Source organism: Terrapene carolina, unplaced genomic scaffold, assembly GCF_002925995.2.
Source record: "Terrapene carolina triunguis isolate 2854851 unplaced genomic scaffold, T_m_triunguis-2.0 Scaffold31, whole genome shotgun sequence".
In the NCBI taxonomy this organism is placed as follows: domain Eukaryota; kingdom Metazoa; phylum Chordata; order Testudines; family Emydidae; genus Terrapene; species Terrapene triunguis.
The window spans coordinates 2,260,984-2,279,012 of NW_020664382.1; positions in this window are offsets into that span (position 1 = coordinate 2,260,984).

Consider the following 18,029-nt stretch of genomic DNA (forward strand, 5'->3'; position numbering starts at 1 on the left):
GGGATCGGAGGATAGTGGCCTGTAGAATGTGGTGTTCGAGAGTTGTCTGGTGGCAGCCCCCTGTTCATAATCCGACCTGTTCATGACTACAGCACCGCTGTTGTCAGCCCTTTTGATTATAATGTCAGAGTTGTTCCTGAGGCTGTGGATGGCGTTGCATTCTGTACAGCTGAGGTTATCGGGAAAGTGATGCTCTTTGTTCACCATTTCAGCCTGTGCACGTCTGCGGAAGCACTCTATGTAGAAGTACAGTCTGTCATTTCGACCATCTGGAGAACAGGAGACTGCGAGACAGCTCTCCAACACCACATTCTACATGCCACTATCCTCCGATCCTACTGAGTACCACCAAAAGAAACTATACCATCTGCTCAAGAAACTCCCTGCTACAGCATGGGAACAAGTCTGCACAGACACACCCCTAGAGCCCCGACCAGGTGTATTCTATCTGCTACCCAAGATCCAAAAACCTGGAAATCCTGGACGCCCCATCATCTCAGGCATTGGCACTCTTACAGCAGGATTATCTGGCTATTTGGACTCTCTCCTCAGACCCTACGCTACCAGCACTCCTAGTTATCTGCGAGACAACACTGACTTCCTGAGGAAACTAAAATGCACTGGTGATCTTCCTGAAAACACCATCCTGGCCACCATGGATGTCGAAGCTCTTTACACCAATATTCCACACGAGGATGGACTACAAGCTGTCAGGAAGAGTATCCCTGATGAAGCCGTGGCAGACCTGGTGGCTGAGCTTTGTGACTTAGTCCTCACCCACAACCATTTCAGATTTGGGAACAACTTATACCTTCAAGTCAGTGGCACTGCTATGGGTACCCGTATGGCCCCACAGTATGCCCACATTTTTATGGCTGACTTAAGAACAGCGCTTCCTCAGCTCTCGTCCCCTAGCGTCCCTCCTCTATTTCCGCTACATTGATGACATCTTCATCATATGGACCCACGGGAAGGAGGCTCTTGAAGAATTTCACCTGGATTTCAACAATTTACACCCTACCATCAACCTCAGCCTGGACCAGTCCACACGAGATCCACTTCCTGGACACTATAGTGCAAATAAATGATGGTCACATAAACACCACCCTATATGGGAAATCTACTGATGGCTATACTTACCTACATGCCTCCAGCTTCCATCCAGGATACATCACATGATCCATTGTCTACAGCCAAGCCTTAAGATACAACCTACAAGATCTCTATCAAGTATTCTTAAAACTACAATACCCACCTGGGGAAATGAGGAAACAGATTGATAGAGTGAGATGGGTACCCAGAAGTCACCTACTAAAGGACAGGCCCAACAAGGAAAACAACAGAACAGCCCCAGCCATCACGTACAGCCCCCAGCTAAAACCTCTCCAGCGCATCATCAACGATCTACAACCTATCCTGGAAAACGATCCCCCACTCTCACAGGCCTTGGAAGGCAGGCTAATCATCACTTACAGACAGCCCCCCAACCTGAAGCAAATACTCACCAGCAACTACACACCACACCACAGAAACACTAATCCAGGAACCAATCCCTGTAACAAACCCCATTGCCTTCTCTGTCCCCATATCTACTCTAGAAACACCATCATAGGACCCAACCACACCAGCCACACCATCAGGGGCTCATTCACCTGCACATCTACTAATGTGATATGTGCCAGCAATGCCCCTCTGCCATGTACATTGGCCAAACTGGACAGTCTCTACATAAAAGGATAAATGGACACAAATCAGACATCAGGAATGGTAACATACAAAAGCCAGTAGGAGAACACTTCAATCTCCCTGGACACTCAATTACACATTTAAAAGTAGCCATTCTTCAACAACAAAAAACTTCAAAAACAGACTTCAAAGAGAAACTGCTGAGCTACAATTCATTTGCAAACTTAACACCATCAATTTGGGCTTGAATAGGGACTGGGAGTGGCTGGCTCACTACAAACGCAATTTTCCCTCTCTTGATGACACCTCCTCATCAATTATTGGGAGTGGACCACATCCACCCTGACTGAATTGGCCTTCAACATTGGTTCTCCACTTGTAAGGTAACTCCCTTCTCTTCATGTGCCAATATATATTTATGCCCATATTTGTAATTTTCACTCCATGCATCTGAAGAAGTGGGTTTTTTACCCACGAAAGGTTATGCCCAAATAAATCTGTTAGTCTTTAAGGTGCCCTTCACAAGAAGTTTAAGTACCCAGATCACCTCTCTAGAGAGTTCAGGTAGTAAAACGTCTCCTTGATTTTGTTTCCTGAACTTGTTTTACCTCATTGCATGGCATAGATTACATAACACATTGAATCATGACTACACCGCTCAAGTGAAAAGCGAACAGGATATGCAAAAAACCCAAAACCAACCAACCAACCAAAAACCCCAGGACAGAAAACACCAGCATCTTTTGTCCCCCCTATTTAAAAGAGGCTTTATACCTAATTTTCACAAATGTGAAGGTCTATACCCATAATGATTCTGGAAGGGCTTGACAATAAATATTTAAATAAATCAATTAATCCAGAGGGGGAAAAACAATAGGGGTGATAGTATTTGAGGAACAGTTAGCCAAAGACTCAAAAAGTAATAGCATTTTTTTTTTAAGTACATCAGAAGCAGGAAGCCTGCTAAACTACCAGTGGGGCTACTGGATGACCGAGGTGCTAAAGGAGCACTCAAGGATCATAAGGCCATTGCGGAGAAACTAAATGAATTCTTTGCAGTGGTCTTCACGGCTGAGGATGTGAGGGAGATTCCCAAACCTGAGCCATTCTTTTTAGGTGACCGATCTGAGGAACTGTCACAGATTGAGGTATCATTAGAGGAGGTTTTGGAACAAATTGATAAATTAAACAGCAATAAGTCACCAGGGCCAGATGGTATTCACCCAAGAGTTCTGAAGGAATTCAAATGTGAAATTGCAGAACTACTAGCTGTAGTCTGTAACCTATCTTTTAAATCAGCTTCTGTACCAGATGACTGGAGGATAGCTAATGTGATGCAAATCTTTAAAAAAGGCTCCAGAGGTGATCCCAGCAATTACAGGCCTGTAAGCCTGACTTCAGTACCGGGCAAACTGGTTGAAACTATAATAAAGAACAATATTGTCAGACATATAGATGAACATAATTTGTTGAGGAAGAGTCAACGTTGTTTTAGTAACGGGAAATCATGCTTCACCAATCTACTAGAATTCTTTGAGGGGGGTCAACAAGCATGTGGACCAAGGGGATCCAGTGGATATAGTGTACACCTCTACCTTGATAGAATGCTGTCCTTGGGAGCCAAAAAAATCTTACCACATTATAGGTGAAACCGCGTTATATTGAACTTGCTTTGATCCACCGGAGTGTGCAGGGCCCCCCCCCCCGGAGCACTGCTTTACCGCTTTATATCCAAATTCGTGTTATATCGGGTCGCGTTATATCGGGGTAGAGGTGTACTTAGATTTTCAGAAAGACTTTGACAAGGTCCCTCACCAAAGGCTCTTATGCAAAGTAAGCTGCCACTGGATAAGCGGGAAGTTCCTCTCATGGATCGGTAACTGGTTAAAAGATAGGAAACAAAGCGTAGGTATAAATGCTCAGTTTTCAGAATGGAGAGAGGTAAATAGTGGTGTCCCCCAGGGGGTCTGTTCTGGGATCAATCCTATTCAACATATTCATAAATGATCTGGAAAAAGGGGTAAACAGTGAGGTGGCAAAATTTGCAGATGATACAAAATTACCAAACATAGTTAAGACCCAGGCAGACTTCAAAGCGGTACAAAAGAATCTCTCAAAACTGGGTGACTGGGCAACAAAATGGCAGATGAAATTTAATGTTGATAAATGCAAAGTAATGCATATTGGAAAGCATAATCCCAACTATACATATAAAATGATGAGGTCTAAATTAGCTGTTACCACTCAAGAAAGGAAACTTGGACTCATTGTGGATAGTACTCTGAAAACATCCACTCAATATGCAGCGGCAGTCAAAAAAGCAAACAGAATGCTGGGAATAATTAAGAAAGGGATAGATAATAGGACAGAAAATATATTGCCTCTATGTAAATCCATGATACGCCCACATCTTGAATACTGTGTGCAGATGTGATCGCCCCCCCTCAAAAGAGATATATTGGAATTGGAAAAAGTTTAGAAAAGGTCAACAAAAATGTTTAGGGGTATGGGACAGCTTCCATATGAGGAGAGATTAATAAAACTGGGACTTTTCAGCTTGGAAAAGAGACGGCTAAGGGGAGATATGATTGAGGTCTATAAAATCATGACTGGTATAGAGAAAGTAGATAAGGAAGTGTTTACTTCTCATAAAACAAGAATTAGGGGTCACCAAATGAAATTAATAGGCAGCAGGTTTAAAACAAACAAAAGGAAGTATTTTTTCACATAATGCACAGTCAACCTGTGGAACTCCTTGCCAGAGGATGTTGTGAAGGCCAAGCCTATAACAGGGTTTGAAAAAGAACTAGATAAATTCATGGAGGATAGGTCCATCAGTGGCTATTAGCCAGGATGGGCAGGGATGGTGTTCCTAGTCTCTATTTCCCAGAAGCTGGGAATGAGCGACGGGATGGATCACTTAATGATTGCCTGTTCTGTTCATTCCCTCTGGGGCACCTGGCACTGGAAAGTGTTGGAAGACAGGATACTGGGCTAGATGGCCCTTTGGTCTGACCCAGTAGGGCCATTTTTATGTTCTTATAAAGAAGAGGGGAAATCTTTTGTGCCAAACAAAAAACAAAACAAACAAACAAAATCAGTGAATTGACTAAGCTATTCAAAATGATTCCAACTGATTTAAATGAAAATTTTTAGAGCTGTTTAATCAAAAATATGAAAATATTAGGAAAGTTTACAAAAAAATTCTGTATGATTCAAAAGGTATTTTTTTGTTTAAAAATATAAATGATTTTAACCAGTCCTAATGATCAATCAGCCTATGCAGAAGAGTGAGGGGAAGCCTGCTCTAGGGTTGTGCAAGGAACAGGGAATAATTAATAGGGTAGCAAAATTCAGAACTTAGTCATGGCAAATTTTGATCAAATAATCCAACCCCCCCCCACTCCCATATCTATGATTTATCTTGTTTCCCTTGCGCCCCCTCCCCCTTAATAAAAATTCCAACATATTCACCTTACACATTGAGATCCATGACAATATTTCTAACCTCTTCTCCAGGGAGAGTGGCAGCAAGACTTCCTCTACCTTGCCAAGATCAGCTTCTGTGCCCTCTCCTCCACCCTTAAAAGATACTCCTTCCCCCTATTTCAGGGAGCCCCAAGATTAAAAAAGATAGGAAGATTTGCAGTGTTCACTCTCTTCCCCCCAGCAGTAGGGGAGTGCGCTGTGAAACGGATGCCCCTGCCAACAGAGAGGGAGTCACTCCCTGCTCTACTGGAGGTTGGGATATTGTAGTCCCCCCTCCCACCACCAGGAGTTAGCCAGCCACCTGCCGCCATTTGCCATTCCTTGTCAACATGACTAGAGCTGGCAGGTGAAAAGGAACGTCCAGGAGCCGTGAACTAACTGGGCAGCATCGCCAGGATATCCAAACAGGATCAGGCAGTAAGGAAGCAGATGCCAGGAGACAAGACAGGTGGAAAACATGGCTGGGTGTGAAGGATACTAGATGTCAGAAAAGCACATGCAATGAATGGAGAAGTGTGCGTGTGTGTGAGGAAGTAAAGCTATGAGAGAAGGAGCAGAACTGCTATTACTTTTTAAAGTAAGCAACTGCTGTGGTTGCCACAGGAATGTTGCAGGACAGCAAATAAGAGGGGAGGGGGCCAGGAGATGTAGTCTTCCCTATTAAAAGTTTTTAGCTAGCTGTAAGAGAGAATTAGAATGGCTTTGAATCTAAAACTTGACAAGTGGAGGTTTCTTTTCTCCAATCTGTGGCCAAGACACTGAATTAAGACTCAGAACAACTTTGCAAGATTCCCTGCTTCGCAATATGCTTCTTGTGTGACCTTAAGCAAGTCACTTAATCTCTATGGGTAACACTTTCCAAAAGCGAAGGGATTGGATATCCTATGTGCCTCAGTTCCACATCTATAAAATGGGGATACTTCCCTCTAACTTTATAATACCATTGGGGGTAAATTAATTAGTTAATGAAAAATGTTCAGTGCTCAGCACTTCGGAAATACCATGTGACTTTCTTAGGTGCCTAATTATGAATTGCAGAGTTTAACACTTGGCACCTATTTTGGAAAATTTTGGCCACGAATGTTTGTGAGGCGCTCAGCTGCTACGGTGATGAAGGACATAGAAAATCTACTGGGAAAAAAAAAAAAAAAAAAAGAGCAGCTCTGGCAAACAGCCTGCAATTGTGCTAGAGCAGATATATGTTTAAGAATGACTCAATGTCAGTATTTTTATAACACCAGGAAGGTCATGGTTCTGTGAGTTGGTAAGGCAACTCCCATCTTTTCATGTGCTGTATATTTATACCTGCTTACTGTATTTTTCACTCCATGCATCTGATGAAGTGTGTTTTAGCCCACGAAAGCTTATGCCCAAATAAATTTGTTAGTCTCTAAGGTGCCACAAGGACTCCTCGTTATTTTTCTATGCATGTGGACTCTTGCAGTCTCATGGAGTTCTGTTCAGAGAGTAACTTGCAGGATCAGGGCCTATGACTACTTCAAAACAAAAATAATGAAATAGTCTCTCTGGGGACCCTTGAAGTCCTTCATGAAACCTGGAAGCAAAGGTTTGGGACACAGGCCAGACTTTGAGAATATTAGATTAGCTTCACTGAAAAGCAGAAGGCCTAAACAAAATACAAAAACACCCCCCCCCCCCCCCCCCCCACACACAGAGGAATTAAATAAGTAACAGAAAAAGAATGGTGAGCAATAAAATAAGCACTTTCAAATGATGAGCTGGAAAAGCCAGTGAAACTGGAATCCAATGGGTTGGTGGTGACCAATTTATGGTTTTGTTTATGCTTAACATTCTTTAACCTGAGGGGTGGAGGTTTGGCACATACTATTACCCCAGAGTCAGACTGCGTACGAGAAAATTAGATTTCACCTCTTCCAGATAAAGGACATTAAAACTGACATTACAAGCTTGAATCAGTACTTGTGGTAGAGGCACAGGAGTAGAGATGGGCAAAATGAGTGGAGATGGGTTGGACTTGCAGGACTGAATGGGGGAGAATGGTAGGAATGAGTTTAATTGGTGAAATAGAGTGTAGGAGTGAACTGAAGGAGATATCAGTAATTTGAGCATTGTAGGTAGCAACACACAATCCCAAAGAAACACCCCCCTAAAAAACCCCAACTAACCAAACCAACCCCCACCCCAAAAATTAAAAAAGATGGAAGTTAGATTTAAGGCTATACTTAAGAAACTCAAACATTGAAAAGTAGGAACAGTCACACCTAAGGTCCCCCAAACTAATTTAACTGTCCCTGCAGCAATGTTCTGAGAAAATCATACTACCTTATGTATCCATTATAAAGTTTCATATTATCAATGACCACGAACACCATGTGATCATCACCCTCTTACTCATACATTTGCTAGAGCTGACAACTCTAGCCTTCTTTACAATTATATACATTCCATAGGAAAAAATAAATTCCTGGTTCGACAAACAGCATATTAAGGCAATTATTCCCCATTCCCCTTTTAAATGCTAAGTCTTGTGTGGTATTGAAGGCATTTGGCACCTCTTAGAATAAGGCCCAATGATTCCAAGTACCAAAAATGCAAGTGCCATTAGACACATATCTGACATTAATGAGGACATGAAACCAGTTATAGACCAAGGGCTGTGGAGCACAGTTCACTATTCCATCTCATTTGCCAGCTGTACAAATACCATGGCTGTTCAAAATTTAAACCTTTAGGTAGACGAGTTCTTATAATTCTCAGAAACATTTCCTCAAAAATCAGATATCTTGCAAAGCCACTGTTAAAAAAACCAGGAACGTTGGGAAGCTGTAATTGTTGAGGGAGCAGACACAAATTAGTTTGGGTACTTTAACAGTGAACTTTCATACTTTCAGATATTTGAGGTATTATATATTTAACCTTAACTCTGAACATCCTGGCTTTGAATAGGGTTTGCGCTAAATACAGTATTCTTTGTAGGAATTTTTATTCTTAACCTTGTACTCAAATTTAACAAGTGTTTTGTCTGCACATGCTACACACAATGACTCTCCTTTTAAAGAGGAAAGAATGGTTCTGTTAAGCCAAACCAATCCAATTGTGGATGTGACGGCGCCCCCCATAAGGCTTTATGGAAATATGCTTATGAATATATATGACATAACTGGAATATGTTCTGTGCTACATATGCCATGAAACATATCTATGTAAAAGTTATGCTCTACTGAATCTATTAATCCTATTTGTATGCATGTATCATTTTTGTACTCAAAGTTATGAATATTGGCCGTGTACTGGCTTGATTTCTAAATAACCTTAGTAGAGCATTTGGTCAGTTCCTGGAGAAAGGAATTTGCAAAGTTAAGTGCCCAATCAGGAAGCACTTAAGGAACAATGCATTTTGGAATGCTCCAATCCACATAAGAAGTCTTCCTGGAGACATTCAAGATACCATATGGGCAATGGCTTCTGCCTGTAAAAACTGTGAGTCATGCATGGACATGTGACTCGCCCAGGTGACTCCAGAACTCCATCTTGGGCTAGACTTTGCATAGGAGAAAGGAGGGGGGTCTCCACCCCCAAGAGACAGTCTATTTAAGCCTGTGGGAAACCCCTCCATTTGGTCTTCAGCTGGCTAAAGAGATGGCCTCTCCACCCCCAAAGATACCTGAAAGAAACTGGAACAAAGGACAGTGACTGCAAGGGGTGTGAGTGATTGCTGGATCCTGGCTAAAAGGAAGCATTCTGGAACTGGTTAGGATTTTATCTGTATTCAGTTAGATTAGACATAGACTGGCGTGTTTTATTTTATTTGATAATTCACTTTGTTGTCTGCTATTACTTGGATCCACTTAAGTCCTACTTTCTGTATTTAATAAAATCACTTTTTAATTATTAATTAGCCCAGAGTATGCGTTAATACCTGGGTGGGCAAACAACTGTGCATATCTCTCCATCAGTGTTATAGAGGGCGGACAATTTATGAGTTTACCCTGTATAAGCTTTATACAGGGTAAAATGGATTTATTTGGGTTTAGACCCCATTAACACTCAGATTCCCAACTCCCAAAGACAAAAACACTTCTGTTAGCTGCTTTCAGTTAAGTCTGCAGCTGTGGGGCAAGTAATTCAGACCCTGGGTCTGTATTGGAGCAGACGGGCATGTCTGGCTCAACAGGACGGGGTGCTGGGGTCCTGAGCTGGCAGGGAAAGCAGGGGCAGAAGTAGTCTTGGCACATCAGGTGGCAGCTCCCAAGGGGGGTTCTGTGATCTAACCCGTCACAGTGGCGTAGTTGAGCAGGATCTGTGCACAGCTGATTGCTTTGAGATACTGGTAGTGATTTTAAGTGAGTTTTAAGTGTGGTGGCTGGAGAACAGACAAAGTGATTACTGGTTTGTTATTTTCTGTTTGATTATTTCGGGCAAGGGAAGTAGGACAGAAAAGGAAGCAAAATAAAGTCTCAACACTGGGCGCTGGGAAAGTCTGTTAACTAAGAATCCCCTGAGCTGAGTGCATCCCAGTTTCAGTGAACTGCAAAGGGGGTTCTGTGATCTAACCCGTCACAGTGATATTTGTATTGGTTAGGACAAAGTTTATATATAGTCTTAGAGAAAACTTTCAGGAGTACGGATGGGCATTTCATGGGCTATACACTGAATCAGTGGACGTGTTAGAAATGTAGGAGAAAGTCAAGCACAGGAACGAACTCTTATCTGACCTGTTACCAATAAGTTGGAAACATAGATGTGTTACAACCAGGCTTCATTGAACAGGAAAAGGCAAAAATCAACTGACATATATAGTTATATATGCAAAAGTATTGGGTAAGTTGAAAATACTGTTCCATTTTATAATATAAAAATGTATCTTGTTTGACCAAATATTCCTGGTATCCATTGACTAGCAACATATTTTGTACAAATACATAAAAGATGCCACCTGGCAGCTTAGAAATAAAGGATTTTAAAAAACAGAATGCTGATTCTTCAACAAAAAGAATCAGACCATCATTATGGCATAAGATTATTTATGTATATGGGTATTTTTAAAAAGGAAACAATGTGTAAACTGCTTTGATTTTATTGAACTATCAGTTGTGAAGAAAGTCTCAAAGAAGTCACATCTGAAAGATGTCACGGGAGTGCCACCTTGTGAGAAAGAATCCAATAAGCAGAGCGAATTTAATATTTCTAGATCTCTCTATATGACACCAAAAGAAAATAAATACCTAAAAAGATGTAGTATTAAAAATAGTACTATGAAGTTTGTGTCCCTTTTTATCTTATAGCTGGAGCATTAGAGATAGCTATAGTTAAAATAGCCAAAGTGTTATTAGTATAACTGTTTTCCATCTGTCTTTCTAAATGATCCAAAAGTTTCACTTACTGGGCTAAAATTTTCCATGTTTGATCTCTGTCCAATGGTGAATACTTTTGAGGGAAAGATGAAGTATGAATGTGAAAATCTCACACTCACATACAGCAGTCAGCCTTCTGCAGGTTTTAACTTTCAAGCACTTATAGACAAGTTCTACTCTCACTTTAGAGCTGAAGCCATATTGAGGGGTTGTTGTTGAGAATCTTAGGGTTCGTCTACACTACCCACCGGATCGGCGGGTAGCAATCGATCTATCGGGGATCGATTTATCGCGTGTAGTGTAGACGTGATAAATGGATCCCCATCACTCTCCCGTCGACTGCTGAACTCCAGCTTGGCGAGAGGCGGAAGCAAAGTCAACGGGGGAGCGGCGGCCGTCGATCCCACGCCGCGAGTACGCAAAGTAAGTGATTCTAAGTCGATCTAAGATGCGTAGCTGAAATCGACGTTATTCTCGTAGCTGAAGTTGCGTATCTTAGATCGATCCCCCTCCCCCCCCGCCCCCCAGTGTAAACCAGGCCTTACATTTGGTCACAGGTATCCTGAATTTCATTGCATTGGGAACAATTTGGTTGGATACTGAACACTAGTGACCAGGAATTGAAATACAACATGTTTAAAAGATATACTGAACAAGTTAGAACAATTATTCATTTATTTAAACAAGCAGAAATTTTAATTTTTTATATAGTGCACATCGAAGAACAGTGGAACTTGTACAAAAATACCAACCTTTAGAAAATCCAGTAATGATGCTTAGCAGGCATTGGGAACAACATTGCACAGCAGCTGAAGACTGGCTTTATAAATGTAGCGTCCCCCTTTCTCAAGATTTTGGCCCCATCTTCCTTTAATTATCATTCAACTATGAACCATTAAAATAAAATTGAGTCCTCAGGTGGAGAAATTTCTCCAGGAAATGGAATTATTTCCTTAAGTGAAAATTCCATCTGGTGTATCATGTGGAACTAAATGTATTCAGTGTTAGAGTTTTAGAAATTTATACATGATTGTCTCTTAAATAGCAAGGCAACTTAAAACACGATTTGCTCATTTATATTTTCCCTTCCAGATGAGAGACATTTCAGAACTCAAATTCTTATAATCACTCACACTCATTCTCTTTTGGCCAGTAATGCACTCTTCAGATGAGACATTAGAGTAACATGTTTTGACTGTTGATGGGGAGCTCACACCAGCTGTCTTCTCCTCCGGTGTTTGTGGAGGAGGAGTGGGCCAAGGCCCAACCCCTCCTGGCAGCCCCAGAGGAGGGGCTGCTACTTCTCCCCGCCCCCACTCCCCATCACTACCCAGGAGGCTGTGGCTGCAAGAAAAGCCCCTGGTGGCCGCGTTTGAGGGCTGGTCTACACCCAGCCGCTAGTTCGGCGGCTGGGGATCGAAGTTCTGGGTTCGACTTATCGCATCTGGTCTGGACGCGATAAGTCGAACCAGGGAGTGCTCGCCGTTGACTGCGGTACTCCAGCTCGGCGAGAGGAGTACCACGGAGTCGACGGGGAGCCTGCCTGCCGCGTGTGGACCTCGTCTGAACCGCGGTAAGTTCGAACTAAGGTATGTCGACTTCAGCTACGTTATTCACGTAGCTGAAGTTGCGTACCTTAGTTCGAATTAGGGGGTTAGTGTAGACCAAGCCTGAGAAATGCTGGCTTAAGGGCTGGTCCTGACTTACTGCTAACTTTCTTGCAATCAGGGCCACCCGGGGGGGAGGGGGGGAGGCAAGTGGGGCAATTTGCCCCAGGCCCCCACGAGAATATAGTATTCTATAGTATTGTAACTTTTTTTTATGGAAGGGGCCCCCGAAATTGCTTTGCCTCAGGCCCCCTGAATCCTCTGGGCAGCCCTGCTTGCAATTATTCCCTGATGTCACCTCCTTTAGAATTTCTTCCTTCTGTCTTCCCCCAGCATTTCCCAAGTGGTGAGAGAGAAGATATACATGTAGATAATGTTTTGACACTAAAGTTTAGAAACATTATTTTAGCTACCATTATTAATTGGTGTGATCACAGCCATAATTTAATTCTTTGGTCACCTGTTCAGTTTTATTCCAAAAGGGAAAGATAAGTTGTGTCAGAAGTTTCTCTCCCTATTTTGCTCATAATATACAAACTGGAGTCAAATTCTTATGACAATGATCACTTAATTTTAAATAAGACATTAAACATTTAATTGAAAGTTATGATCATTTGGAAAGTTAGAGTTACTTTCTATATTTAACCTTTTGTTGGCTGAAAAAGTATCCTGTCTGCATTTTTTGTCAGAATATAAACTATCTGCCTAACACTGGAGAGCCAACCATGCTGAATTAACGATGAAAAGAAAAAAAGTTTAAATATTTGTGAAGCTATGCAAGTAGTAACTAATATTTAATATATTTAAAAAAAATGTATAAAAGAACCTAGTGTATTTGCAGGCAAATGAAACTATCAGCAATGCAGAAAAACAAGGTTATCTGCAATTATTACACAATGTGGGGAAAACTATGTAGTGGATGCTTTGAGATTCCAGTTTGGAATTATTACACTTGTTAATAAGAATTATGCATCCACTCTGGTGTGAAGAACATGAGATAGTCTTATTTTTTAAAAACATACCTACAAGTGAATTATCACAAAGGTGCCAGACTGTGAACTAAGATCTAAATATCCATGGCAGAGGTAAAGCAAGAGCAGCAGCGATGCAAGCTTTTCTATTCTGCCCTGCCAACAAACATGCTTCAGCCGTGATCCATCTTTTAGTAGGGGCAGAGTACAGTCTCTTCCCATACTATTTTACAAAACTAATCCATTTCAACTAATCCTTAGCCTCTCTGCCTCTTAGTGCCAGTAGCAACAGAGCCGCTCAAGAGATGGGAGGATGGTAATGGGATACAACCTAACTCGCTTATCATAGTCAAACAGCAGCAAGAATGTCAATGGTTCTAAAATCAGTGTTTGCAACAGTCAGGGAGTAGAGTCTGACGTAACTTGAACCTATGTGAGGCATATACTAGTCTATAATCAATTGTAATATTTTGGCAAATTTTTACCTGAAATTCATTTAAAGAATGCCAGTTTTGTAGATTTTAAACTGTTTTACAATAGAAACAATTACAAATTATGGGCAGCTTACTTTTCTGATTTACACATATTTCATTTACTTTCACACTCATTTCTATAAGTTACCTTTCCAAGCTTCTTCATGCTGGCAAATTTGATGTCAGAATTGGAAGACTAGTCTTGGGACCATTAAAGAAGTCAAAAATCACTTCAATGGAACAATCATTCTGGAGTACCTCTGAGCCACAGAATCTAGTCTCTTGTATTTAGCAAATCCTACATAGAATTGCTACGTGTTGGAATAGTTGCTCCAGGGGTTTTCATACACAGACAATACAAACTACCTACTACCAAAACAATCAATACCAAGACAGACTTCCACTCTTATAAGAAAACACCTTAGGATTCTACTCAATTTCTTGCTTTCAACTAATAAAGATAAGAATATTGTTAAGAGGTTAGTGTTTCTTTCTTAAAAAGACATACAGATTCTTAATTCTGAGGAGTCTGTGATTTACTATCTATTAATCTACACAAAGGCAAAGCTCAGAACTAGAATGTTAATGCCTGATACATCAGTGTGATGTAAGTTCAATATCTATAGCAGAAGGATGCTAAGTGTAGGCTATTTAATTAACATTAATGTTCAGCTCAACTTCATTACAATATATAAAAAATGCTTTCAAAGTCATATTTATCGGTTCTCATCACTGCCTGAGTTGAGCAAGGTAGCCCAAAATAAGATCCCTGAAACTGAACTTGGAGCAACAGAACAGTGAAAACAGAATTGTTGTTTTCCCTTGCTGCAGCTCGAAATCCAGCATGAAGTGAAATCAATCGCACATGTAATTTATTAGGAAACAGCTAAATATTATTAATGATTAAAGCAGCTGTATGCAATGAACTATGACTTTCCCAATTTGCCTGGTAAATAAATTTTATGTTAAAATTGGGAATGCATTGCATCAGAAACTACTATGGTTTTATTAGCATTGGGATATATTGGTCTATTACCCCATCATTTGGGGTACATTTGTTTATTTTTTTTTTAAAGTGACAAATTGTCTTGGAAATCAATACCTATTTTTCCCCTATAACCTTGTTTTTGAAGGCATGGTTTAAAAATCTGTTGATTTATTTCAGGGATATTCATAGGAGTATCAAATACCTTATAGCACTATTTCAAAATTGGAAAAAAAAAATCCTCCTGAATAAGAAACACTTCATAAGATTCTAGTTCATCATTGAGCTTCATCTTTCATAGTAAAATGCTCAAGTGCATTATTTTCTTAATGTGCTGCTGGCTATCAATTGAAACCTGTAAGAGTTCCCATTGCTTTTCCTGTTGCCAGAGCAACAAAGAAATACCCACCTGAATATCTGCCACTGTAAGTATCAATTTAGTAGCTGAGATGAAGTTTGTGGGGCTAGCAGATGTAACTAATAGCACTTTAACTATAAGCCAGATTTTTAGTGGCAAGGGATGCCATGAAAACACACTGTATTGTTACTGGATTATTGCTTCTATACCGTATATACTCTTTCATAAGCCGAATTTTTTTTAGTAAAAGAGGGAAGCATCAGAGAAGGGGGTCGGCTTATGAACGGGTATAGAGGGAGAGAGGTGGGACACAGCCCCTCAACCCCCTCAACAGAGGGGGCAAGGAGAGGCAGCACAGTCAGAAGGGAAGAGTCGGGGCCAGAGTCTCTCCGCTTCTGGCCACGCTGCTCTCCCCCCAGCCTCCGAAGCACATGCAGCTCCGGGGCTGGCAGGCTGCGGCCATACCACCTGGCCCGCCGGGGCAGCTGTGGCCAGGCCAGAGATATCCCCCCCTGGCCCACCCCAGGTAAGGTGGGAAGGGATGGGATGGGGAGTCTGGGGGTCCCGGGCTAGGGGTGGGGTCATGTGGGGGGTGGTCACAGGGGTTACTCCCCTTACCCCCAGCTTTCCCCCCCCCCCCCCCAATTTCCCCACCAATTGCTGTCCTGGCCTGTCAGGGTAAGCAGCTGGCATGCCGGGACACTTCGTTTACTTAGGTTTACCTCTGTGCCTGCGGACGCTCAAGGTAAACAAACCGTCTCGGCACCGCAGCCAAAGTTTGCCGACCCCTGAATTATAGGGTCGGCTTATGAACGGGTCATAAACATGTTCCATTTTTACTTATCCATCTTGGGGGGGGTGGGGGGGCTGTCAGCTTATAAACGAACCGGCTTATGATCGAGTATATACGGTAATTCAAGTATTTCTATTAAAATGTCTTGACTGATGACATTTAAAATGAAACAAACTGAAGGGCTTTTATATGAAATACAGTGCATTAAAAATACTTTATTGAACTACTCTGGAGAGAGCTAACTTGTTAATACAAAGCATACCAAGAATTTTGTCCAATCATTTGCTTCTTAAGATCCTTTTCAGTAATCAGAAAGCTAAAGTGAAAATATTTCAAGGGTATGCAGTTTTTCCCCTTCAAAAGTAATAAAGATGGCTCCATTCTCCCCTGCACTATTAATCCAGACTCTGTACAAAAAGTCAAAAAATATTTTAATTTAAAACAAAATATGACAAGAGTATTAAATATATTTCCTTAACAAAACACAGATATTTTCAGTCACATTCCTATGTGCCAAGTCAAACCCAGGAGGACCAAATGGAGCTGGATTGAAGAACTAGAAGAACCATTCTTTCCAAAGCAAAAAACTTTGGGTAAAACTCAAAAAAGGAACTTTCTTTTTATGTTTCAACTCAATGCTCCTAATGCAAATTTGTTTCAACAGTATAACAATTCAATTATAAAGAAACACAGGGCCTCATTTTCAAAAGTGCTGAGCACCCCAATGCCAGGTGAAATCAACAGGAGCTGTGGGAGCTCAGGACTTCAGAAAATCAGGTGCATTGCATTTTATTCTCCTTTTGTGCAAAGAAAAAAAAATCCAAACAATCTGAAAGTACACTATGGAACAGAAATGTCATGATATGTGAAAGAAAAAAACTCAGTCACCCAGCTCACATGAGGAAACAAAAAGTGCTTTCTTAGCACAATTTTAGTCATCTTCACATTAGAACTGACAAAGGAAAAAAGTCTAATTTTTGCAATGTAAAAAGGGAAGTTGTGTGGATTTATAGAGATAAATATCATGGGGATAAAAATCTATGAAAACAAGCCTAATTGTAACACATTTTTCTCATTCTTGCTATGCAGATTTTTACATTTCTTAGTATAGTTTTTGATAAGGCCAGGAGAAAAACAAAACAAGACAAGACATATGCAGAAATTTCCTACTCCTAGTTACAAGAAAAGCATTTTCAGATATAAAAACAAACTCCAGCTATTTCCTCAGCCAACCCAGCAATCTGAAACTATAATAAAACACCTTAAAAGGCACTTTTAGCCAGGATGCAAAATGTAGGTGGTGTTTAAAAAGTGTAATTATAATTTAATTTCTGAGCCTAGCACTGTTTCTCTCTCTCCACCTACCCCCCCCCCTCGCCCCACCCCACCCCACCCTCACACTCATTGACTGTGCAAGAACTTTACGAAGGAAACCAAGGTTGAACTACTGCAACACTGGCTTACTAGCTATAAGAAAAGACTCATCAATATTTAAAGAAAGGGTCACATTCTGATCTCAGTTAAACTCCAGATTTATACTTGTACAACTGAGATAATAATCTAGTCCAGAGTGTTTTTTTAATTTTTAATATTCTTTTTAGGATTACTGGACCAGTACTTTTCAGTCTCTTACCTAGTGTTCCAACCACTCTGTGTCAATATAATATATTTTTCACCAAGATGGACATGCCAGAGCTAAGCTGACATACCTTAATGTGTTTAAGTGAAAAACTATTTTATAAAAGGAGGATTAAGCAATAACTATTTGGGAGTCAAGAAAATGCATCTTGTGGTAAGGGATTTCTTGTAGTTTAAGAGCAGTTTTATGTGCGCCACACTTACCAAGAGTAAGTATCCTTATAAATTAACAGAGGTAGTCTTGTTTTACACTAAGGCTGAGTAGTTTTGGTTTCCCATTTTTCCTCTTCAATCTATTTAGGAAGGACGGCTTACAAAGGGAGACCCACTCAAATGACAGCAGTTTATTTTCTTGGAAAATAAAATTTCTTCTTGACCTGACTTTCTTCCATCTGCTGCTGCAAGACTCACCTTCCCCTCTCCCCCGCACTGTGAGCACTGTTTCAAAATGAATTGCTGTAAACAGAAAATAGTATTTCTTTAATGTGATTAATAAGAAAATCAATAAAACTTATGATCTTTTTTCTTTTTCTATATTCAAGGCTTGATTAATGTTAGAAACTTGACAGTTCTTTTCTTCTTTGAGGAAGGGATGAGGAACATGGTGCATCTGATGGAAGAACATCACAATGTGTGGTTTTTTTTTTTTAAACGCACTACTGAGATCTTAAAGGTTCAGCTGTGCTATTGAGG